Consider the following 26,226-nt stretch of genomic DNA (forward strand, 5'->3'; position numbering starts at 1 on the left):
GGCCCAGGCAACCGGTGCCTTGAAACAAGCCCAGGTCAGACAGAAGGAAATCGGATGCAATGCGACTCTTCGTGCAATACATCAAAAGAGTCATTTTATTACAAATTAAGAGAAATGGCTGAAATGTAACACTATTATGAAATAATGGCGGCCAACAAATAATAAAAGCAATCTCACTGCGCAATATATTTCAGATGACTCATCAGTCTTATAACGTTCCATTGCTAATGAAGTGTAATCAATGGTGCGGGATGTAGCACGCATGGGGCGATATGCTGGACCTAATATATTCAGTGTGTTAATGGCGGAGGCCAGGAATACTTCATGATTAAAGTGTCTCTCCACCCTAAAAATGCTGATTTTTTAGACCAGCAGTTCTTACTGTACCAGGTGTAAGGAAATACTAAGGTGACCGCCCGGAACTACAACCAGCAAACTCAGAAACTGCTGCCAGTTTTCCTTAACCTCTCTGGTTGGTAGGAAGCTAGATAAGATAAGATAAGATGCCTTTATTGTCACTGTACAATACAATGTAATACAATGTACAATACAATGAAATGTTGTTTGGAGCAATCCTAGATGCCATGGACAGAGGAACAAGAACTGACAGTTAAACTAAAGCATTACACTAAGCCACCTCTAGGTTCTTCACCACTTGGCTGCTAGGAAAACAGGTTACGGTTTGTCTCGCCGGTGTTCTGTGAACGCACCGTCCCACCACGGGTATCACATCACTCACAATCCTGCTGCTGCCTGGTGGCTGGGCCCCTCCCTTGCCCTCCAGCAATGGGGCTGGCTACTGGGATTCTGTGTTCCCCGTAGGCCTCTTCGTCTGTCCCGTAGGGCAGAACACTTCCTGACCAACGCACTCCTACATTAATCTTTGCTAGCCAATAGCTGGACACCTGGGGGGGGCCTTTCCCTAGGGAGAGTTGCCCGAGTAATTTGTTGTCTAGCTTGCTAGTTCCCTGTTCTGTTTGTCTGCCCATGTACTGACCTCTGTCTATTTACTGACTCTCATCCACCACTGTGTGACCTGACTTGTGTCTGATTGCTATATTGACCCTTTTCTGCCTGACCTGACCATGGATTTGTTTTACAGATATGCATGATCTCTGCCTGCCCTGACCTTGGCCTCTCCCTGACTACATTATTGTCTTATCCCTGGGTGCTCCACTCCAGTGGGTCAGCTGTCAACTACACCTGGACTACTCCAGGAGGGACTACTCTGGCGGGTATAATAGCAATCAATACAGAGGTGTGCGCAGAACCTTAGTATGAAACCCTACAAGAAAAGGGCAGTAAATACTAAGAAATCAAAGTGAAATAAAGCTGAAACAAGCAATGTAATAATAATGCAAAGTTACAAACCCATATAATGAGGAAGTTGTAGGGGAATGGTCCACCCCTCATAATTATGAGATCTGCAATAATAAAAATTATGATAAAAAACAGACGACACAAGACATACAAGGTGCGCAGATAAGGGCAATCAGAGAAATGCCGCAAATCCAAGTGTGTCATTGAGGGTTTGAGCCTCCAGATCAAAACTTTCATCATGCGATTCCCACCATACAATCCAAGATCAACATGGTCAATGCTCTTGCTCTAAACAGTTTCGAGTCACAGTCATGAAGAACTCTGAAGTTTCCAGGCAGGGATCATTTTTAGGTTTCAGTCAGTTTCCTCTCGGGCACCTTCAATATCCCAAACATGTTCCCTTACTTGATCACGCAGTTCACGTCTAGTCACCGCACGTATATTTTAGGATGGGGGAAGTTGTGTAATAGATGACCCCTTTAATGGTACAAGTAACAGGCCATAGAATTCGGTACACCTTACTATGATGATAATGAGATGACTGCTGAGAAGTGATCTCTACAGAACAGACAGTCTCAGCATATTTTTTGGCTTAGTGGTCAGTGCAAAAACTCTGTTTATCTTAGAAATGTGAATCTGTCACCAGCGACCACCATATCCATTTGCACAGACACATCTGTGGTTCATCTGATTAAAAGCTGTTTTCCCTTTGTTGATCGGAGACTCCGCTCCGTTATAATACTTTTTAGTCCTTTAGTGCAATGAGGGTGTGACTATTGCTCTTGGTGCACCCATGCTCCACTTCTTTCTGTGTCCAGACGCTCCCTGGCTGCTTTGATTGACAGAACCAGGCAGTGGCAAAGCAGCGAGGGAAGGGCTGGCCAAAGAAAGGAGGGGGGCTTGGGTTCAACAAGTGCAACGGCGATGCCCTCATTGCACCAATTTGCATATTAAGAAAAAGTATCATAACTCAGGATAGGAGCCTCCGATCAATACAAGAAAAACAGCGTTTTAATGAAGTGAACCACAGCTGTGTCTGCGCAGTCGGATGGGGGGGGGGGGGTGGGGGGCTCGCTGGTGACCGGTTCCCTATAAAGAATAAGCTATTTCCTGATGACACACATTCTTTTTAAGCCACTCATGAAGTTTCCACCCAGACCTTAAATATTACCAAAGAGTAGGTTATGTTTCTTTAACCCTTTCAGCCTTGGAGGATTTTTCAGGATTTTTGAATTTTTTTATTCCCTGCCTTTCAGTATCCATAACTTTTTTATTTTTTTGTTCACATAGCCATACGAAGGCTTGTGTTTTGTGGGACAAGTTGTACTTTCTAATGGCAACATTTAATATTACATATGATGTAGGGGGCAAGCTATTAAAATATTCCAAATAGGGTGCAATTGAAAAAAAATAAAAGCAATTCTGCCAGAGTTATATGATTGTTGTTTTACGGTGTTCTGATTGTGGAACAAACTACCTGTTACCTGCATTTTTGGGGTCAGTAGGATTACAGCGATACCACATTTATGTAGTTTTTATTGTGTTTTAATACTGAAAAATTAAAAACTTTTGAAAAAAATATTTTTTTCTTTTCATTGCCCTATTCTGACCTCCATAACTTTTTTTATAGTTATGTCTACGGAGCTGAGAGAGTTTCGAGGGCTCCTTTTTTGTGGGGTAATTCTGTTGTTTTTTATTCATACCATTTTGGAGTGTGTATGACCTTTTGATCACTTTTTATTATAAAAAATGAAGCGACAAAAAAAATAAATGGTGAATCGACCCTTTTGTTTTCCGTTATAGGTTTCACACTATGCTGTAAAAATATTTATATTTTAATAGTGCGGGTGTTTAGGGATGTGGTGACGCATATTACTTTTTTAACTTTTTTTATGTTTTAATTATGTGATTTGACATTTAATATTTTATTTTTTATATTTAAAATTTTAATTTTTATTTTAAGTCATCCTATGTTTCCACCCAGACCTATGTTTCCACCCAGACAAGCAATCACTGCAGGCAAAGCCGCTTCAGATTCCATATAATTAATTATTGAGGCACTCAGTCTGGAAGTTATGCAAATTAAGTGAATTTTATTCTTTCATTCTTTCTATGCCATCCATAGGCCCGTTATATGTTAAAGAATAACAGATTATTTTCTGACCAGACGTTTCGGTCACGGTGGACCTTCATCAGTGGTCATGTTATCTGGAACATTATCAAATACATATATATAAGGTACTTTTACATGGATGGCAGAGTATGAAATTACATAGATATGAACATAATAAAAATGAAACAATAAATAATGTACAAGTAATATTTGATAGGGTTATAGCAGCAGAGTAGATAGGAGCCCAGAGGTTATATATACATATAAAAATGCACATATAAATTCATATTTACGAACATGATTAAATGGGTATACGCAAGGAAAACATGATTCTATTGGGGTTCCATGAAAACATAGTTCAGAGAGTGGTTGCGTCGTCTATGTCCACTGTACTTGATGTCAATATAGAACATGACAAAAAATATACACTTAATGTCAACACTTGATATCAACATAGAATATGGCAAAAATATATAGATCAATTCATATTTATGAACATGATTGTATCGGTATACGCAAGAAAAACATGATTTTATTGGGATTCCATGAAAACATAGTTTAGAATGTGGTTGCGTCGTCTATGTCCACTACACTTGATGTCAACGTAGAATATGGCAATGTTTGCGGAGGTTAGCTAGTAAAAATTGTGTACATCAGACTCCATGGGTCCTTGTGTAGTTGGCATAGACGATTAACCACATGCTAACAATATTAAAGCTGATAGGAGGGGAGTAGAAAGGCAGAAAGATACTGAGTAAATCGATTGTCATATGGATATATAGGAATACATTGTTGTAGTATGTTGAAAACAAATACTCAAGCCTCATGTGGTATATTCTGCATATAGAAGTTGGCAGGCATGGAAATATCCCATGATACTATTGTGGCCGCATAGTTGATCAACATAATCAGAAGAGATGACATCATTATGGCAACCTGTGAGAAAAGGAGTAGAGGTGGTTAGTTACCTGTGTCTGGAATATGGGTTTGCAACTATGCGGCCACAATAGTATCATGGGATATTTCCATGCCTGCCAACTTCTATATGCAGAATATACCACATGAGGCTTGAGTATTTGTTTTCAACATACTACAACAATGTATTCCTATATATCCATATGACAATCGATTTACTCAGTATCTTTCTGCCTTTCTACTCCCCTCCTATCAGCTTTAATATTGTTAGCATGTGGTTAATCGTCTATGCCAACTACACAAGGACCCATGGAGTCTGATGTACACAATTTTTACTAGCAAACCCCAGCAAACATTGCCATATTCTACGTTGACATCAAGTGTAGTGGACATAGACGACGCAACCACATTCTAAACTATGTTTTCATGGAATCCCAATAAAATCATGTTTTTCTTGCGTATACCGATACAATCATGTTCATAAATATGAATTGATCTATATATTTTTGCCATATTCTATGTTGATATCAAGTGTTGACATTAAGTGTATATTTTTTGTCATGTTCTATATTGACATCAAGTACAGTGGACATAGACGACGCAACCACTCTCTGAACTATGTTTTCATGGAACCCCAATAGAATCATGTTTTCCTTGCGTATACCCATTTAATCATGTTCGTAAATATGAATTTATATGTGCATTTTTATATGTATATATAACCTCTGGGCTCCTATCTACTCTGCTGCTATAACCCTATCAAATATTACTTGTACATTATTTATTGTTTCATTTTTATTATGTTCATATCTATGTAATTTCATACTCTGCCATCCATGTAAAAGTACCTTATATATATGTATTTGATAATGTTCCAGATAACATGACCACTGATGAAGGTCCACCGTGACCGAAACGTCTGGTCAGAAAATAATCTGTTATTCTTTAACATATAACGGGCCTATGGATGGCATAGAAAGAATGAAAGAATAAAATTCACTTAATTTGCATAACTTCCAGACTGAGTGCCTCAATAATTAATTACCTGGATACGGCCTAATAAGCCCTTGATCGGCACCGGTATCAAGACTTGAACAGAGTGCGGTTCCTCACCTCTTCACATGCTTCAGATTCCATAGTCACAACTGACCACAGAATCTGCGGGGTTAAATGCCTGCGATCAGCATAAATGCCAATAGAAGACATTAGCCCCCGGTGTCTGCTATGGTGGGTGTCTGGCGAGTGGGCAACATCTTTAAAGACCCAATTTACTTCGTCCATGCAGTTTAAATGGCTTGTCTCACTTCAGCAAATGGCATTTATCATGTACAGTAGATGCAGTTAATACAAGGCACTTACTAATGTATTGTGATTCTCCATATTTCCTTCCTTTGCTGGCTGGATTAATTTTTTCATCACATTACACACTGTTCATTTCCATGGTTACGACCACCGTGTAATCCAGCAGTGGTGGTCATGCTTGCACAATATAGGAAAGAAGTGCCGGCCTCCCCAACCAAATAACACACAACAGTAAATAATACTACACCATACTATGGGCAGAGCCGGTGAAAGGATTTTTGCCAACACAAGCAAAGCTAAATTTTGGCTCCCCCTTTTCCCCCCACCAGAACTCGGCGGGGGTGATGTGACATGGAGGGGTTAATGTGACATAGGGTGTAATGAGAAATGTGACACGTAGGGGGAGAAAAGTGACATGAAGGGGGATAAAAGTGACATGGAGGGGGAGAAAGGTGACATGGAGGGGGAGAAATGGGACTTGGAGGGGTTGATGTAACATGGGGTGGAATGAGAAATGTGACACGGAGGGGGAGAAATGTGACACGGAGGGGGAGAAATGTGACATGGAGGGGGAGAAATTTGACATGGAGGGGGAAGAAATGTGACACAAAGGGGGTGATGTAAAAAGGAGGGGTAATGTGACACTCTCCATGTCACATTTCGGCCCCTCCATGTCACATTTCTCCCCCTCCATGTCACATTTCTCCCCCTCCATGTCACATTTCACCCCCTCAATGTCACATTTCTCCCCCTCCATGTCACATTTCTCCCCCTCCATGTCACATTTCTCCCCCTCCATGTCACATTTATCCCCCTCCATGTCACATTTCACCACCTCAATGTCACATTTCTCCCCCTCCATGTCACATTTTTCCCCTCCAGGTCACAGTTCTCCCCTCCATGTCATATTTCACCCCCCCAATGTCACATTTCTCCCGCTCCATGTCACATTTCTCCCGCTCCATGTCACATTTCTCCCCTCCATGTCACATTTCTCCACCTCCATGTCACATTTCTCCCCCTCAATGTCACATCACCCCCTCAATGTCACATCACCCCCTCCATGTCACATCACCCCTCCATGTCACATTTATCCCCCCATGTCACATTTCTCCCCCTCCATGTCACATTTCTCCCCCTCCATGTTACATTTCACCCCCTCCATGTCACATTTCTCCCCCTCCATGTCACATTTCACCCCCTTAATGTCACATTTCACCACCTCAATGTCACATTTCACCACCTCAATGTCACATTTCTCCCCCTCCATGTCACATTTCTCCCCCTCCATGTCACATTTCACCCCCTCCATGTCACATGTCTCCCCTCCATGTAACATTTCTCTCCCTCCATGTCACATTTCTCCCCTCTATGTCACATTTTACCCCCTCCATGTCACATTTTACCCCCTCAATGTCACATTTCTCCCCCTCAATGTCACATTTCTCCCCCTCAATGCCACATTTCTCCACCTCAATGTCACATTTCTCCACCTCCATGTAACACTTATCCCCCTCAATGTCACATTTCACCCCCTCCATGTCACATTTCACTCTCCCCATGTCACATCACCTCCCCCCATGTCACATTTCTCCCCCTCCATGGCACATTTCCCCCCTCCTATGTCACCCTCCTCATCTATTAAATTAATGTTGTGTAAAAAACATTATGCTCACCTGGCCCTGGTCCCATCTGCAGCAGCTCCCCTTCTCCTCTGTGTGGTCCTGGTATCTTCTCTCTGGGCTCCCGACAAGTTTGAGGTCTGACACAGCTGTGTGAAGGTGTCAGACCAGTGATTGGCTGAGTGGTAAAGGTCCTCAAACTTGCAGGCAGCCCAGAGAGAAGATACCAGGACCACACAGAGGAGAACAGCCGTGGGCGTGCGGGCGGGCGGGCGGCTGATGGCGCGCAAGTGATTGATTTAAAAAAAATAAGTTTCATTTTTCCGCCCCCCCCTTGGCTTGGCGTCTCTGCGCCCTAAGGCAGCCACTAGGTCTGCCTTATTATAGCGCCGGGCCTGACTATGGGGGAGATTCATCAAGCTGGTGTAAAGTAGAACTGGCTTAGTTACCCATAGCAACCAATCAGATTCCACCTTTCATTTTCCAAAGGAGGTGTCCAAAATGAAAGGTTTAATCTGATTGGTTGCTATGGGAAACTAAGCCAGTTCTACTTTACACCAGTTTGATAAATCTCCCCTATATGTTGTCTAAAACTGCCACAGAGCTACTATTAAAATCCTGTGTGGTCTCAGGAGTTTTACAAATGACATCTCTGGTGTTCTACGAGGTTTCCTGGATTAATATTCTTGAGGGTTTAGGAGTTTTCAGGGTTGATGTCCCTGGTGGCCTTCGGTGGATTAAGAGATCTCAGAGATCATTCTAGTTCAGTCGATATGGAGGATGTGTGTGGATATGATTTTAAAGAGCACTTTTCAGCAGGATCAACTCTATTAAACCAGGCATACTGCAGCGTATCGTGCCCCAGGTGTATAGTAATGCTGAGTAGTGTGGTGCGGCTTTAACAGTCTGTGTGTGTGTCACAGTGCTCCCCAGGGTTAGGCTCTGAAGACGAGACAGAGGGGATATGATAGAAACTGCTAAATACATAAAGGGAATCAACAAGGTAAAAGAGGAGAGAAGATTTAAAAGAAGAAAAACTGCTACAAGAGGACATAGTTTTAAATTAGAGGGACAAAGGTTTAAAAGTAATATCAGGAAGTATTACTTTACTGAGAGAGTAGTGGATGCATGGAATAGCCTTCCTGCAGAAGTGGTAGCTGCAAATACAGTGGAGGAGTTTAAGCATGCATGGGATAGGCATAAGGCCATCCTTCATATAAGATAGGGCCAGGGGCTATCCATAGTACTTAGTATATTGGGCAGACTAGATGGGCCAAATGGTTCTTATCTGCCGACACATTCTATGTTTCAATAAAGGGGAGAGTAATGGTGGAGGTGGAGAAATAGTTGAGTCCTGACTTTTATAAGTTCAACAGCTTTCATCAGTACAAGAAGTGGTGTTTTTCTTGGTTCCAGCAGGTTTTGGGTTAAACTGGCAGGCAAACTTAAATATTCTGCTTTATCTCTCCGCTGTGCTAAACTCGGCTTTAGTCTGGTCGCTGGACTTTCTGGTACTGTTCAGGGCTGTTCTGGTACCTTTGGAGTGGGGTGCCTTTGGCTGGTGACCCCCTAGCAACACTGTCGGTTAATCTGTAAGGAGTCAGGGTGATTCCCATCCCCTTCCTACACTAGACTAGTCTAAGTCTGATTGAAAACTTCCTGTAGCCCCTCCCTTGGTAGGAAACGGGACTGTCCCACTTCTGCCTAAAAGGGGGAGAATGGAATAGTAAGTTCCATTCTATATAAAGATCTATCTGCCATATACGCTGCCACCTGCTGGTGAACCAGGCATATAACATGTAATGCAACAAATAACTGTTACATAACAGAACAATTAAAGAGGTTCTGCACTTTCATTTAACGGATGATCTATCCTCTGGATAGATCATCAGCTTCTGATCGGCAGGGGTCCGACACCCGGGACCCCCGCCGATCAGTTGTTTGAGAAGGCAGCAACACTCCAGTAGCCCCCGCCGCGGCCTTCTCACTGTTTACCGCCGGGCCGCTGGCCCACTGACGTCACGACTAGTATCAACTAGCGTGGGCGCGGCTAAGGTCCATTCAAGTGAACAGTGAGAAGGCCGCAGCCCTGCTGGAGCGCCGCTGCCTTCTCAAACAGCTGATCGTCGGGGGTCCTGGGTGTTGGACAACTGCCGATCAGAAGCTGATGATCTATACAGAGGATAGATCATCAGTTAAATGAAAGTGCAGAACCCCTTTAATGTAAGAGGACCTGGAATAAATAAACAGATGACATTATGGTTAGCCCATTAGAGACAGTAGCAGGGTGTAGGAATGGTAATACCACTCCTACACCCTGAAAATAGGCTGCAGCGTTCCCAAGAAAAAAAAAAAGACATGTATGCTTTGTGTAACTAAGGGCTTCAGTGCAAGGGGGGTGGAGCTTCTTGGTGCAACTCCAGTGCTGGCCACGCCCTCAGTGCACTGAAGCCCTCATTTGTGTAAAGTATTAAAGTCTTCTTTTCTTGAGAACGCTGTAACCGATTTCCACAAGGCAGGTATCATTTTAATCAGCAGGATCAACCCTATCATGGAGTATGTCTAGTTTAATAGGGGTTAATTCTGCTGACAGGTGCACATTAATGCTGCACAATCCTCAATATGATTGGACGTAGTGGGTCTACCCTATCAAGAAAATAGGGAAAGCAGCTGCCTCCTATGTAGCTATTTTCCAATTGAATTGGGTGCTGGAACCGTGTCACTGACCATTTCTTATGGTGAGTACGTCTTTATTATAGGCACCCTGTGCTTATCTATGGCTTGGCTTGATGCACATTGGGTTATGCCTCTGCCTATCCTCGAATATCTCATAGCGGTGCCCCTTACGTGTTTCTGTGCACACAGCTCGTACCCGTGTGTGCACTTTCACACTTGCGGTAGCCTTTTCTGGCAGGCTGTTCCGGCGGGGGAACAGCCTGCCGGATCCGTTCTACCGCTAGTCCAGCGTGCCGCCGGAAGTTCGCTTCATCCCCATTCACTATAACGGAGGCTGGCCAGAATAAAACTACAACATGCTGCGTTTTTTGTCCGCCCACCTCTTAGCCGTACCTCCGGCCTCCCCATTATAGTGAATGGGGCCAGAGTGGACTTCCGGCGGCACGGTGCACTAGCGGCAGTACGGATCCACCAGGCTGTTCCCCCGCAACAGAACAGCGTGCCGGAAAAGGCTACCGCAAGTGTGAAAGTAGCCTTTTCGGGGAGGGGGCATTCCTATGTCGGAACGTTACAGGCTTCAGAAATGCCACCTTACAATAATAAGCAGCAAGAAATTAAACATATGAAAACCGCCTGTCAGGATTAATCCCTGCACCTGAAAAGTAGCCCTTAAACCGTGTCTGAAGCTCAGCCCTGACTTTGAAGTTCAGCACGAAAGCCCCAAACGCTGATCCCGAGGTTTCAAAAGATTAAACCAGGACTCTGTTTTTTACAACACATTAAACCAGCGGGCTTAAATGGCCGTCCAGCTGTGAGGCCGTCATCACCGACACTTTCATCTAAGTCATACGCAAGTTTACAAGGCGGCTGCAGGGGAATCGGTGTGTCGCACTAAGATGCGGTTTTATTTCCTCGCTGCCGTCTTTCAGTGCTTTGTCACTGTCGATAGATCCTGTGAGTCATTGTTTTGGCTCAATGTAGAAATAATGAGGCTTTTATGGTGTTTAATATTTGCATACTTCCTTAAAATTCACTAAAACCCCCCATCCTTCACTGTTTTATTTCCATAATGAGAAACATTTCCAATGCTCCGAGGTTTCGCTGAAGAGTTTTCAGATGTCTGGAATGAGATTATATTAGAAGAAGAAAAATGCAATTTAGTGAAGCATGGACCATTCTGACTGCGATAAAACATTAGAAAATACATATTTGGGGGGTTTTAGGTTATATATTTATTATATCTATATAAAGAAGAATTGCACTGGACACCCACAATAGGCTGGCATTCCTATCTTCTGTAGCTTACTTGTCATCTTTGCTGTGTAGACTGGGTCACGATTGGCAGAGTCATCTCATTATCATGGCAGAGGGTCAGCAGAGTTATTACATTGTTATTAAAGAGCAGAGTCTTCTCATCATCATTACAGGGCAGAGTTATCACAGTTATCTTATGTTTCTAAGGGGGGGTCCTCCTTCTTCCTCCCATTAACGGGTGGGGTCAGCAATGTCATATCATGATTAGCAGATGAGGTCAGTAGTCATCTCATCATTAGAGAGTGTGGTGAGCATTGTCATCTCATTATCAGTAGAAGGTGTTGTCAGCAGTGTCATCTCTTTATGGGCAGGTTCGCATTGGCGTTCTGGAATTCCATTATAGGTTATAGGAATATAACGGAATACCGGGTCGGAATGCGAAACTGAAGCCTTTAAGGAGCATACCATTTTACTCCGCCCTAATACATGTCTATGGGGACGGTTCAGTTTCGTTCTGTCATACATAACGGAAAAAATAGTCCCGTCGACATGTATTAGGACGGAGCACAATGGAATGTCTCTTAAAGGCTTCCGTTTTGCATTCCGTCCTAGTATTCCGTTATAGCTCTGTTATAACGGGACCTATAACGCATGCGAACACGTTCAAGGGGCAGCTGAACCATAGTTAGGGCTCATTCACACGACCGTATGGCCGTTATGTCTGTGTTGAAGACTGCAAACAGCAACTTTAATTTTCTGAATTGAAGAGAGAAGTGACATGTTGAAGGAGCGCTGCTGCTTTACACCTTTCCAGCAGATGCTTGGCATTGAGCTCTGTTGGTTATACTCAGTTTTTTTTTTCTTGGACGTTAATCTAAACAAAATCTCGAACAATGGTGAATTATGACTTATTGGTAAAATGGCAACTGCGTCGGTATCTGATGTTTTACAGGTACTCTAACTCCTTCCAGAAATTTGACCTCATACCAGAAGTCATGGTTGGCTTTTGTAGGTTCCTGTTAAAATTTGCTTGGAAATTGTAAGGCTACTTTCACACTAGCGGCACAGGACCTCCGGCAGGCTGTTCCGTCGGGTGAACAGCCTGCCGGATCATTCCTGCCGCCATTGACCGTTTGCTCCCGGACTGCCGCTCCATCCCCATTGACTATAATGGGGGCAGGGGTGAAGTTCCGGCGAGGCACGGCAGCGCATGCCGGAATAAATGTCGGACATGTCGTCGTTTTATTCCGGCAGCCTCTCGCCGTGCGCTGCCGTGCCTCTGCCGGAACTCCGCCCCCGCCCCATTATAGTCAATGGGGCCGGAGCGGCAGTCCGGGTGCACACGGTCACTAGCGGCAGGACGGATCCGGCAAGCTGTTCACCCAACGGAACAGCCTGCCGGAGGTCCATGCTGCTAGTGTGAAAGTAGCCTAAGAGTCCAAAGTCAATGATGGACTACATTTATGAGAGAAACTCAGAAAATAATTGACTTTTAGTAATATTTTTGAGACAATGTTTTTGCTTTTTAAACAGGGACAGTTGGGGTGCTACCTCTCCTCCTGGCATCAGCTGTGTCCAGGTGTTCCAGAGGTCGACCCCTCCCTCTCCCCACTAGAAGGTGGTAAGGATTGACCCAAGCATTATACCGTGGTTGGCCCCAACGAATCAATTATTCCTATGTCCTAAACTGTGGATTTAATTGTGGATGTATGCATATGAATTTAGTTGAATTTTTGGGGGGTTTTGTACTTTGGTAATTATTTTTAACGATAGTAAAAGTTAAGTTTTAAATGAGGGAATTATTTATTCACGGTGAACTAAGTCACAATGTAACCCACAGCATACGGCTGGTTGCTAGGGGTGACAATTGCTATTTTTGTTACTTTGTTGCATTGGTTTCCCCTAACACCCCATGTGTTATGACCATGTTTTTAGAGATGTTACTACTTTCGGAGTTTAGAAACTCAAGCTTCCGTCTTCTGGGATATGTATCACTAGGTAATCGTGCTAATGTAAATCATTACTTTCCGAAACTGACAGAGTTGGACTATTTGTGTCGTATAAGATTTCATCCAAGTGGAACCAAATCCTCCGGTTATCTTTTCTGTTTCCTCCGTTCTTCTCAGAGACAGATCTGCCTGCGAGTAAGTGTGTCAGTTCATGGGATCCCCCTCCCGTCTCCCGCATTATCCAGTCCCTGGTATAGTATAACATCTCTTTCTTCATATGGTTTATGTCCTTGTACAGCAGTCCGGTGTAAATCAGAAGGACTGGATCCATTGGGCTGTCTCTTAATTCACAATACGCAGAGGAAATTACCTGGGTTTATGGCAGGAGCGCTGCTCCGTTCAGCATTCGCTACCAGGGGATTTCAATCTTTTCCGCTACTTCTTGTATTATGTTGCAATTCCTAAAGTAACAAAAATATATATTATTTTTTGTTCTTGAGTCATTTATCATTGGTGACAAATGCAATGCAGGGTATTTATAACATAAAAGTGAACTCAAATCATCTATAGTTCCAGGATACAAAGGAAGATGCAAAGAAGACTACAACGGACGACCGCTGCCCATATATCATATACTTGTAAATCCTCCTGTAGAGATATACATTTTTTTGGGGCTATAGGTTTGAATTTCCAATTCATTACATAACAGAAGACTGCATATATTTAATAATAATCCACCTTTCAAGCTCCACCGTCACCGGGGGGAATGCTAACACGGAAGGGTCACTCATGGAACTGCGTAGTCAGTTCACACAGTTTTTGGAGCTGGTTTCTAACTCAAAAACAGCTCCAAAAACAGCCTCAAAACAACCTCCTATTCATTTCACTGGGAAGCAGCACTTGCTTCTTTTTGGTCAAAAGAAAAAGGTTAGGTACCGTGTTAGCCAGTAGTGGGAAGTCTGGATGCTCTCCAAAAGAGAAACACTATAAAATATTGTAATTTGATACCCTTTTATGGCTAACTAAAATACATGATGTTATAAGACAAGCTTTCGAGACTCTGAGGTCCCTTCTTCAGGCCGGGAATAGAGAAATGTCTAAAGAAACCTGGATATACACAGGAAAGGACACAGAGGTCGAGTAATCAATTGCAAAACACCAACAGAGGAATGGTCTTGGAGAAAGAGTCCTTAATTAGTTTACAGATAAGGCTACTTTCACACTCGCGTTTGGTGCGGATCCGTCATGGATCTGCACAAACGCTTCCGTTCAGATAATACAACCGCATGCATCCGTTCTAAACGGATCCGTTTGTATTATCTGTAACATAGCCAAAACGGATCCGTCTTGAACACTATTGAAAGTCAATGGGGGACGGATCTGTTTTCTATTGTGCCAGATTGTGTCAGTAAAAACGGATCCGTCCCCATTGACTTAGGGTCCATTCACACGTCAGTATTTTTACCTTTCCAGATAAACGTTCCTGTTTTTTGCGGATCCGAAAATCTGGATGACATGAGGATGCTTTTAGCATTTTTGACGGATCCATTGACTAGAATGGCATGACGGAACGCAAAATCGGACAAATAGTAGGACAGGGTATATTTTTTTCCTGGATCCGAATAAACGGAACCTACGGAACGGAATCACGGAATCGGAGAGCACCATGTGTGCAGTCCGAATATTTGCGGAATTCATTGAAATGAATAGATCCGAATAACGTTCAGTTTTTTATCGGAACGGATGCGGAATACAAAAACGGACGTGTGAATGTACCCTTAGGCTACTTTCACACTCGTGTTTTGGCTTTCCGTTTGTGTGATCCGTTCAGGGCTGTCACCAGCGGTCCAAAACGGATCAGTTTTGCCCTAATGCATTCTGAAATGGAAAAGGATTCATTTAGAATGCATCAGTTTGGCTCCGTTCCGCTCTGGAGACGGCTTGCAGCGTTTTGGTGTACGCCTGACGATGCAGAGGCAAATGGATCCGTTCTGACACACAATGTAAGTCAATGGGGACAGGTCAGTTTTTTACTGACACAGAATGGCACAAAAGAAAACGGATCCGTCCCCTATTGACTTTCAGTGTTGTTCAAGACAGATACGTTTTGGCTATGTTACAGATAATACAAACGGATCTGTTCTGAACGGATGCATGCGGTTGTATTATCTGAACTTAAGCGTTTGTGCAGACCCGTAACGGATGCGCACGAAACGCAAATGTGAAAGTAGCCTTTTCAGGACGGGTCCGTTTGCCTCCGCATTGTCAGGCGGACACCAAAACGCTGCAAGGCAGCCTCCAGAGCAGAATGGAGACTGAACGGAGGCAAACTGATGCCTTCTGAGCGGATCCTTATCCATTCAGAATGCATTAGGGCAAAACTGATCCGTTTTGGACTGCGGGTGAGAGCCCTGAACGGATCTCACAAACGGAAACCAAAGCACTAGTGGTAAAGTAGCCTAAGCTGTGTGAAAGTTTGTTAGTCCTTGATTTTAGAGAGGAGTCAACCCCTCTTTCTCCTCAGATCTTGTAGCAGGCCATAAAACCTTGAGACAAATTCAGTCATGTGCAGGGGCGGATTGGCCATAGACCTTACAGGGAGATTTCCCGGTGGGCCGATGCCCATGGGGCCACCTGGGCCCTTCTCACGACCTGGCCAAGTTTTTGGGGATGTATTTTGTGCTGCTGGCAGTATTTTGTGATGACTGTGGTATTTGGCTCTGTTGGGGTGGTATAATGTGCCGCAATATGGTATTGCTGGCCCTGCCTTCCATTAATTTGGACCCGACTACAAAACAGGGCCACTTTTAGTATTTTTTCCAGGGCCACTCCCCTGGTCATGTGTTGAGTGTGTTAAAGACAGTCATAAATTTGTATTCCCAAATTTATCTATCCCTTTAGGATTTGAAATGACCCTTTAATATCAATACTTGGATGTCTGTAATGTTATGGCCAGGATCACAAAAATGTTTGGCAACAGGGAAAGTTGTCTTTTTCTCCTTTTTGGAATGACAATGAGACCTTATCCTTGCCCTGAGTGTCTGCCCTGTGTCTCCCACATAAAGACACTGAGTGGGACATTTTGTGCACATAATGAGGTAGACCACAATGGATGCAGAACATGTGAATGTTCCAGGAATCTTATAGTCCTGCTGGATGTTCGGGATACGTATCCTGTCTGTGGTCAGTATGTATGGACAGGTTTTGCAGTTCCTCACATTGCAGTGAAAAGTTCCTTTCTATATATTGGATGGTAGTGAGCTCCTGATCATCAGATTTCTTAAATTTGGAGATTGTCTGAAGCATAGTATGGGAGGGTCTGGGAATATTGTCCTGAGACGGTCATCTTTGAGTAGCGTGTGGTGTAGTTTCCTTGCGGTTTTTCTTAGTACCTCTAGTTCTGGGTTGTAAGTCATCACTAGAGGTACACGGTTATTGCCTTTTTTTTGTTTATATTCCAGGAGTTGGTTTCTGGGGATCCTGGTGGCTCTGTTGATTTGGTCCTTAGTTGTGGTAGGATGGTAGCCCTGGTTTAAAAATGTCCTCTCAAGGTGGCCTAAGTATTCATCCCTGTCTGTTGGGCTGGAGCAGATATGATTGTATCTGATGGCCTGACTGTAGACAAGGGATTTTTTAATGTGCTTGGGGTGGAATCTATCCCATCTCTGGTATGTAGGGCGATCAATGGGTTTTCGATATAGGGATGTGTGTACCAAGTTGTCTTGAATACTTATGGTAGTGTCCAGAAAGTTGATTTCTGTATGAGAGTAAATCAATGTCAGGTTTATGGTGGGATGAAAGTTGTTGAAACTCTCGTGGAACCTTAGTAGCTGTTTCTCAGAATCAGTCCAGACAATTAGTACGCCATCAATGTAGCGGAAGTAGGCCAAGGGTTTTGTGAAGCAGGACGCCAGGAAATCACCTTCTAGTTTTGCCATGAAGAGATTTGCATAATGTGGCGCCATTTTACTGCCCATAGTGGTTCCCATGCGCTGTAGGTATATCTCCTCACTAGAGATGAGCGAATCGAAGCTGATGAAGCGGAATTCAATCCAAATTTCAGGAAAAATTAGATTTGCAACAAATGCAAATTTCCTCGTGCTTTGTGGTAACGAATTGCAATTTTCCTAAAATGGCAGATACACGTGTGAGGACTGAGGACATGGGGCAAGGAACTCTGGGAAGGCAGGATCACCCTGATTGACATGCCTGCATGCAGCCAATCAGCAGCCAGCCAGCCCTGTGATGTCACAGCCCTATAAATACGGCAGCCATTTTAGATTCTGCCATTTTCCAGCGTTCAGAGTGCAGGGACAGATGTGTGAAGGTGCTAGGGACAGCAATTGGAAAAACCTCTATGTTTAAAAAAAAAAATTAAACAGGATTTATAAGTGCAGGGAAAGGATAGAGAGGAGTCATTTCACAGCATCTTAGTGCAAGGAGAGATGTCAGAAGGCGCTAGGGACATTGATAGGAAAGTGATTTACAAGTGCAGGAAACGATTATTTGGGGATCCAAATTTCTGGTGAAAGCGTATAAGGGGATATTTCAGTAAAAAATAGAAAAATATATACGCACTGCACTGTTGCAGTTATTTCTGGTGAAAGCGTATATGGGTGTATTACATTAAAAAAAGAAAAATATATACACACTGCACTGTTGCAGTTATTTCTGGTGAAAGCGTATAGGGGCATATTTCAGTCCAACAAGAAAAATATATACACACTGCACTGTTGCAGTTATTTCTGGTGAAAGCGTATAGGGGCATATTTCAGTCCAACAAGAAAAATATATACGCACTACACTGTTGCAGTTATTTCTGGTGAAAGCATATAGGGGCATATTTCAGTAAAAAAAGAAAAATATATATGCATTGCACTGTTGCAGTTATTTCTAGTGAAAGCGTATAGGGGTGTATTTCAGTAAAATAAGAAAAATATATACACACTGCACTGTTGCAGTTATTTATGGTGAAAGCGTATAGAGGCGTATTACAGTAAAAAAAGAAATATATTCTCAGTGCATTTCTGCAATTAATTCTGGTGAAAGAGTAAAGGGGTGTATTTCAGTCCAACAAGAAAAATATATTCTCAGTTCACTTCTGCAGTTATTTCTGTTTAAAAGCTTATAGGGGCGTATTACAGTAAAAATTGAAAAATGCAGTGGATATAAAAAGTCTACACACCCCTGTTAAAATGTCAGGTTTCTGTGATGTAAAAAAATGAGACAAAGATAAATCATTTCCAAACTTTTTCCACCTTTAATGTGACCCATAAACTGTACAACTCAATTGAAAAACAAACTGAAATCTTTTAGGTAGAGGGAAGAAAAGATATAAAAATAAAATAATATGGTTGAATAAGTGTGCACACCCTTAAACTAATACTTTGTTGAAGCACCTTTTGATTTAATTACAGCATTCAGTTTTTTTGGGTATAAGTCTATCAGCATGGCACATTTTGACTTGGCAAGATTTGCCCACTCTTCTTTGCAAAAACACTCCAAATCTGTTAGATTGCAAGGGCATCTCCCGTGCACAGCCCTCTTCAGATCACCCCACATTCAGGTCTGGGCTCTGGCTGGGCCATTCCAAAATTTTAATCTTCTTCTGGTGAAGCCATTATTTTGTTGATTTGGATGTATGCTTTGGGTCGTTGTCATGCTGAAAGAGGAAGTTCCTCTTCATGTTCAGCTTTCTAGCAGAAGCCTGAAGGTTTTGTGCCAATATTGACTGGTATTTGGAACTGTCCATAATTCCCTCTAGCTTAACTAAGGCCCCAGTTCCAGCTGAAGAAGAACAGCCCCTTGGCTTGATGCTGCCCCCACCATGCTTCACTGTGGGGATGGGGTTCTTTTGGTGATGTGCAGTGTTGTTTTTGGGCCAAACATATCTTTTGGAATTATGGCCAAAAAGTTCAACCTTGGTTTCATCAGACCAGAACACCTTTTCCCACATGCTTTTGGGAGACTTCAGATGTGTTTTTGCAAAATGTAGCCTGGCTTGGATGTTTTTCTTCATAAGAAAAGGCTTTCGTCTTGCCACTCTACCCCATAGCCCAGACATATGAAGAATACGGGAGATTGTTGTCACATGTACCACACAGCCAGTACTTGCCAGATATTCCTGCAGCTCCTTTAATGTTGCTGTAGGCCTCTTGGTCGCCTCCCAGACCAGTTTTCTTCTTGTCTTTTCATCAATTTTGGAGGGACGTCCAGTTCTTGGTAATGTCACTGTTGTGCCATATTTTCTCCACTTGATGATGACGGTCTTCACTGTGTTCCATGGTATATCTAATGCCTTGGAAATTCTTTTGGACCCTTCTCCTGACTGATACCTTTAACAATGAGATCCCTCTGATGCTTTGGAAGCTCTCTGTGGACCATGGCTTCTGCTGTGAGATGCGACTAAGAAAATGTAAGGAAAGACCAACTAGAGCAGCTGGACTTTATTTGGGGTTAATCAGAGGCACTTTACATGATGGCCGGTGTATGCCGACTCCTATCTAACAGGATCCTGAATGTGATTGCTTAATTCTGAACACAGCTACATCCCCAGTTATAAGAGGGTGTGCACACTTATGCAACCACATTATTTTTTTGTTTTCTTCCCTCCCCCTAAAAGATTTCAGTTTGTTTTTCAATTGAGTTGTACAGTTTATAGGTCACATTAAAGGTGGAAAAAGTTTGGAAATGATTTATCTTTGTCTCATTTTTTTACATCACAGAAACCTGACATTTTAACAGGGGTGTGTAGACTTTTTATATCCACTGCATATACACATTTCACTGGTGCATTTATTCCTGCTGAAAGCGTTTACTGGACTATTTCAGTACAAAAAGAAAAATATATTCTTAGTTCACGTCGGCGGTTATATGTGTTGAAAGCATGACTGGGATTCAGCAGGGTGGCAACAGTGGGAGGTCGGGAACCAAACGTGCCTGGGGTAGAGCACCTGCTTCTCAGCAGCCTACCTACCCGGGAAGTAGTGGTGCAGGAGTTCACGGAAGTAGTAGCGGTAGCAGTCAGTCCAGTGCGGCGGTTATATGTGGTAAAATCTTTATTGAAGTATTTCGGTTGAAAACCAAAATGTATTCAGCGGTCAGCGCTAAATCTCCATGATGTCTCTATGATAAATCTGCAGCGTGGGGGCCCTGTGTGGCTTCTACACACTTTCAAAATAATCATCTCGGGGAGCGAATAGATGGCGGATGACCAGGACGCTCCATGACCTTCCCAGGAGCTACTGTCGGGAGCTGAGACGTCCGTACAGGCCGGGGGGAATCCGAAGACCCTTTATATGTGCTAAAACCTTTATTAGAGTATTTTAGTGGAAAAATTAATTTTATTCAGGGTTAAGCGCTGCACTTATATGCGGTAAAATCTTTTGTGAATTATTTCGGTGGAAAAACACATTTCCACCTCCTCCATTAACTTCCTCCTCTCTCCATTCTCATCCTCAACACACCCACTGACTTGACCCCCTCCCCCCAGCTATATATATATAAGTGGTTCCTGCACCACCTAGGGGCAAATAAAGGTAAATGACACTGCCAGCCTGTTAAAAGGAATTACAGCATGATACCACAATACATTTGATATGACATTTAGTAACAGTTTAAAGTGCCCACATATAGCACATAGTGGGACACTGCATCAAGATGAATCAGGCGTGGATCAGCCAGGATTTCCACCCACCAATGCCTCATGCCTCAGACCAGTGGCGTCGCCAGGGGGGGGGGGTATAGGGGGCCACTGCCCCCCTACATCATGCTGTGCCCCCCCCCAACTAAAATGCCCCCCCCCCGTGAGCCGCCGCCGGGCACAGGGAGATGAGCGCTTCCATTGCGGTCATCTCCATTGTAATCTGCCTGTGCTGCGGCGGTGCAGGGGAGGGAGAGGTGTGTCCCTTCCCCTGATAGGCTGCCGGTGCACTAGGCCGGCAGCCTATCAGAGGCCGGGGCAGGCGGCGCGATGACGTCATCGCGCCGCCTGAACCTTACAGCGCGGGACACAGGCCGGAAGAGGCCTGCATCGCATCGCTGACACTGAGGTAAGTATAAGTGTTTTTTATTTTTTTTTACAATAGTGTTACTGGCACATTGGGGGGGCTTATTACAATACTGGCACATGATGATGGGGGGAACATAATACTGGCACATAATGATGGGGGGACTTAATACTGGCACATGATGATGGGGGGACTTAATACTGGCACATGATGATGGGGGGACTTAATACTGGCACATGATGATGGGGGGACTTAATACTGGCACATGATGATGGGGGGGACTTAATACTGGCACATGATGATGGGGGGGACTTAATACTGGCACATGATGATGGGGGGGACTTAATACTGGCACATGATGATGGGGGATTTAATACTGGCACATGATGATGGGGGGACTTAATACTGGCACATGATGATGGGGGGACTTAATACTGGCACATGATGATGGGGGGGACTTAATACTGGCACATGATGATGGGGGACTTAATACTGGCACATGATGATGGGGGGACTTAATACTGGCACATGATGGGGGGACTTAATACTGGCACATGATGGGGGGACTTAATACTGGCACATGATGGGTGGCTTAATACTGGCACATGATGGGGGGGCTTAATACTGGAACATGGGGGGCTTAATATTGGCACATGATGGGGGGTTTAATACTGGCACGTAATGGGGGGCTTAATACTGGCACGTAATGGGGGGCTTATTACTGGCACGTAATGGGGGGGCTTATTACTGGCACGTAATGGGGGGGCTTATTACTGGCACGTAATGGGGGGCTTATTACTGGCACGTAATGGGGGGCTTATTGCTGGCACGTGATGGGGGCTTATTACTGGCACGTGATGGGGGGCTTATTACTGGCACATTGGGGGCTCTTGTTACTGGCACGTGATGGGGGGCTCTTGTTACTGGCAGTGGCACGTTATTGAGGGCACTTATTACTGGCACATTATTGGTGGGCACTATAGGGGCATCTACTGAGGCCACAAAGAAGGGGTGTTTTATATGGGGGGCTCTGTACAGTAGCATTTTATACTGGGACACATTATGGTGGGTACTATGGGGAAGGGGGGAGAGGAGTACTATGGAGTCATCTACAGGGGGCACTAAGAAGGGGTATTTTATACTTGCAAATTATGGGGGGCACTAGCAGGAAGCTGGGAGAGGAGCACTATGGAGGCATTCACTGGGGGCACTATATAGGGGTATTTTATACTGGCACATTATGGGGGACATTAGCTCAACTGGGGGCATAAGGGGGTATGTTTTGCACTGTCACATTATAAGGAGAATTATTTCTACTGGGGGGCATTATGGTATGACCCCCTAGTAGCAGCACCAGCCTCTCCCTGCTCTGCTATCCCTCTGCCCCTTCTCCAAATCCTTATTATGAAATCTTTCTCATTAGGATAAAACACAACATCAGCTCCGCCGAGCCCCCGGCCAAGTGTTGAAGTGGCGTCTGAGATCCCCAATGGCCAAGCCAAGTAACTAAGTGTTCATGTGAAATATGTTTATGTTATATACAGTACAGACCAAAAGTTTGGACACACCTTCTCATTCAAAGAGTTTTCTTTATTTTCATGACTATGAAAATTGTAGATTCACACTGAAGGCATCAAAACTATGAATTAACACATGTGGAATTATATACATAACATTAAAGTGTGAAACAACTGAAAATATGTCATATTCTAGGTTCTTCAAAGTAGCCACCTTTTGCTTTGATTATTGCTTTGCACACTCTTGGCATTCTCTTGATGAGCTTCAAGAGGTAGTCACCTGAAATGGTCTTCCAACAGTCTTGAAGGAGTTCCCAGAGATGCTTAGCACTTGTTGGCCCTTTTGCCTTCACTCTGCGGTCCAGCTCACCCCAAACCATCTCGATTGGAGTCAGGTCCGGTGACTGTGGAGGCCAGGTCATCTGGTGCAGCACCCCATCACTCTCCTTCATGGTCAAATAGCCCTTACATAGCCTGGAGGTGTGTTTGGGGTCATTGTCCTGTTGAAAAATAAATGATGGTCCAACTAAACGCAAACCGGATGGAATAGCATGCCGCTGCAAGATGCTGTGGTAGCCATGCTGATTCAGTATGCCTTCAATTTTGAATAAATCCCCAACAGTGTCACCAGCAAAGCACCCCCACACCATCACACCTCCTCCTCCATGCTTCACGGTGTGGAACCAGGCATGTAGAGTCCATCCGTTCACCTTTTCTGCGTGACACAAAGACACGGTGGTTGGAACCACAGATCTCAAATTTGGACTTATCAGACCAAAGCACAGATTTCCACTGGTCTAATGTCCAATCCTTTTGTTCTTTAGCCCAAACAAGTCTCTTCTGCTTGTTGCCTGTCCTTAGCAGTGGTTTCCTAACAGATATTCTACCATGAAGGCCTGATTCACACAGTCTCCTCTTAACAGTTGTTCTAGAGATGTGTCTGCTGCTAGAACTCTGGGTGGCATTGACCTGGTCTCTAATCTGAGCTGCTGTTAACCTGCGACTTCTGAGGCTGGTGACTCGGATGAACTTATCCTCCGCAGCAGAGGTGACTCTTGGTCTTCCTTTCCTGGGGCGGTCCGCATGTGAGCCAGTTTCTTTGTAGCGATTGATGGTTTTTGTGACTGCACTTGGGGACACTTTCAAAGTTTTCCCAATTTTTCGGACTGACTGACCTTCATTTCTTAAAGTAATGATGGCCACTCGTTTTTCTTTACTTAGCTGCTTTTTTCTTGCCATAATACAAATTCTAACAGTCTATTCAGTAGGACTATCAGCTGTGTATCCACCTGATTTCTCCACAACGCAACTGATGGTCCCAACCCCATTTATAAGGCAAGAAATCCCACTTATTAAACCTGACGGGGCACACCTGTGAAGTGAAAACCATTTCAGGTGACTACCTCTTGAAGCTCATCAAGAGAATGCCAAGAGTGTGCAAAGCAGTAATCAAAGCAAAAGGTGGCTACTTTGAAGAACCTAGAATATGACATATTTTCAGTTGTTTCACACTTTTTTGTTATGTATATAATTCCACATGTGTTAATTCATAGTTTTGATGCCTTCAGTGTGAATCTACAATTTTCATATTCATGAAAATAAAGAAAACTCTTTGAATGAGAAGGTGTGTCCAAACTTTTGGTCTGTACTGTATGTACACTCCTGTGAGCGGCGAGGAGGGAGATCTGTGGATGACACTGTTATGGAGGGGGAAATGGGGATGACACTGTCATGGGGTGGATCTGTGGATGACACATACACTCACCTAAAGAATTATTAGGAACACCTGTTCTATTTCTTATTAATGTGATTATCTAGTCAACCAATCACATGGCAGTTTCTTCGATGCATGTAGGGTTGTGGTCCTGGTCAAGACAATCTCCTGAACTCCAAACTGAATGTCAGAATGGGAAAGAAAGGTGATTTAAGCAATTTTGAGCATGGCATGGTTGTTGGTGCCAGACGGGCCGGTCTGAGTATTTCACAATCTGCTCAGTTACTGGGATTTTCACGCACAACCATTTCTAGGGTTTAAAAAGAATGGTGTGAAAAGGGAAAAACATCCAGTATGCGGCAGTCCTGTGGGCGAAAATGCCTTGTTGATGCTAGAGGTCAGAGGAGAATGGGCCGACTGATTCAAGTTGATAGAAGAGCAACGTTGACTGAAATAACCACTCGTTACAACCGAGGTCTGCAGCAAAGCATTTGTGAAGCCACAACACGCACAACCTTGAGGCGGATGGGCTACAACAGCAGAAGACCCCACCGGGTACCACTCATCTCCACTACAAATAGGAAAAAGAGGCTACAATTTGCACGAGCTCACCAAAATTGGACTGTTGAAGACTGGAAAAATGTTGCCTGGTCTGATGAGTCTCGATTTCTGTTGAGACATTCAAATGGTAGAGTCCGAATTTGGTGTAAACAGAATGAGAACATGTATCCATCATGCCTTGTTACCACTGTGCAGGCTGGTGGTGTAATGGTGTGGGGGATGTTTTCTGGGCACACTTTAGGCCTCTTAGTGCCAATTGGCCATTGTTTAAATGCCACGGGCTACCTGAGCAGTTCTAAAGGCAAAAGGGGGTCCAACACCTTATTAGTATGGTGCTCCTAATAATTCTTTAGGTGAGTGTATAGCATAAGATGCTATATACGGTATGTGGCATCCACAGATCCCCCCCATAGCAGTGTCATCCACAGATCCCCCTCTCTATAAAAGTGTCATCCACAGACAGCTGGACTTTTCTTCCCTGTTGCGGTTTTAGGTATTGGGTAAAGTATTGCAGCATTTCTAAGCGTACTTGTGTAAATTTATCGTTGTTATAGCTGCCCCCCCTACTTTTGTCCTGGCCCCCAGTGTGCCCCCCCAAAATTTGAAAGCTAGAGACGCCACTGCCTCAGACTAGATCATCCATGGTGCCACACCAACAATTTGACAAAAGAGACCGTTTTCTTCTGGCTACCTGCCTCAGCTACTATTCTGATGCTGTTACCCGCCTGATGCCAAACATCTGATGCCAAGTGCTCCTTCTTTCACCCACCATCTTCAGTGGGTACTGGTATTGCCACCAACCTCCACAGTATGTCACCTTGCCACTCTGTGGCCTCCTGATGCTGCTGCCACCTCTTCACCACTATGTCATAGGGCCACTCTGTGGACTTCTCATGTTGTTCCCACCCCCCCACTCCATGACTGGGCCACTCTTTTGCCTTTTTTGGCCTGGCTGACATCATCATTTGTTTTACCCTTCTTCTGATCTGTCAGAAGGAAGGAAAAATGAGACGCACAACGGATACTGTCTGTGTAGCAGCTGTAAGGCCTGTATGGTCCCATCAGAATTGGCTTGTGATTTGGTAGCCAAAAGCAGGAGTGGGTACAAAACACAGAAGACATGCAAATATTCCATTCACGTGTCATCTGTGTTATGGATCCACTCCTGTTGGCATTAGCAATACCGATGGATTACTGACCAAATGCTGACCGAGTGAAGGCGGATGCTCAACAGACAGGGTCCATTTTTTGGGGGTTATTGTTCTGACAGATCA

Source organism: Bufo gargarizans, chromosome 5 (assembly GCF_014858855.1).
Source record: "Bufo gargarizans isolate SCDJY-AF-19 chromosome 5, ASM1485885v1, whole genome shotgun sequence".
NCBI lineage: Eukaryota > Metazoa > Chordata > Amphibia > Anura > Bufonidae > Bufo > Bufo gargarizans.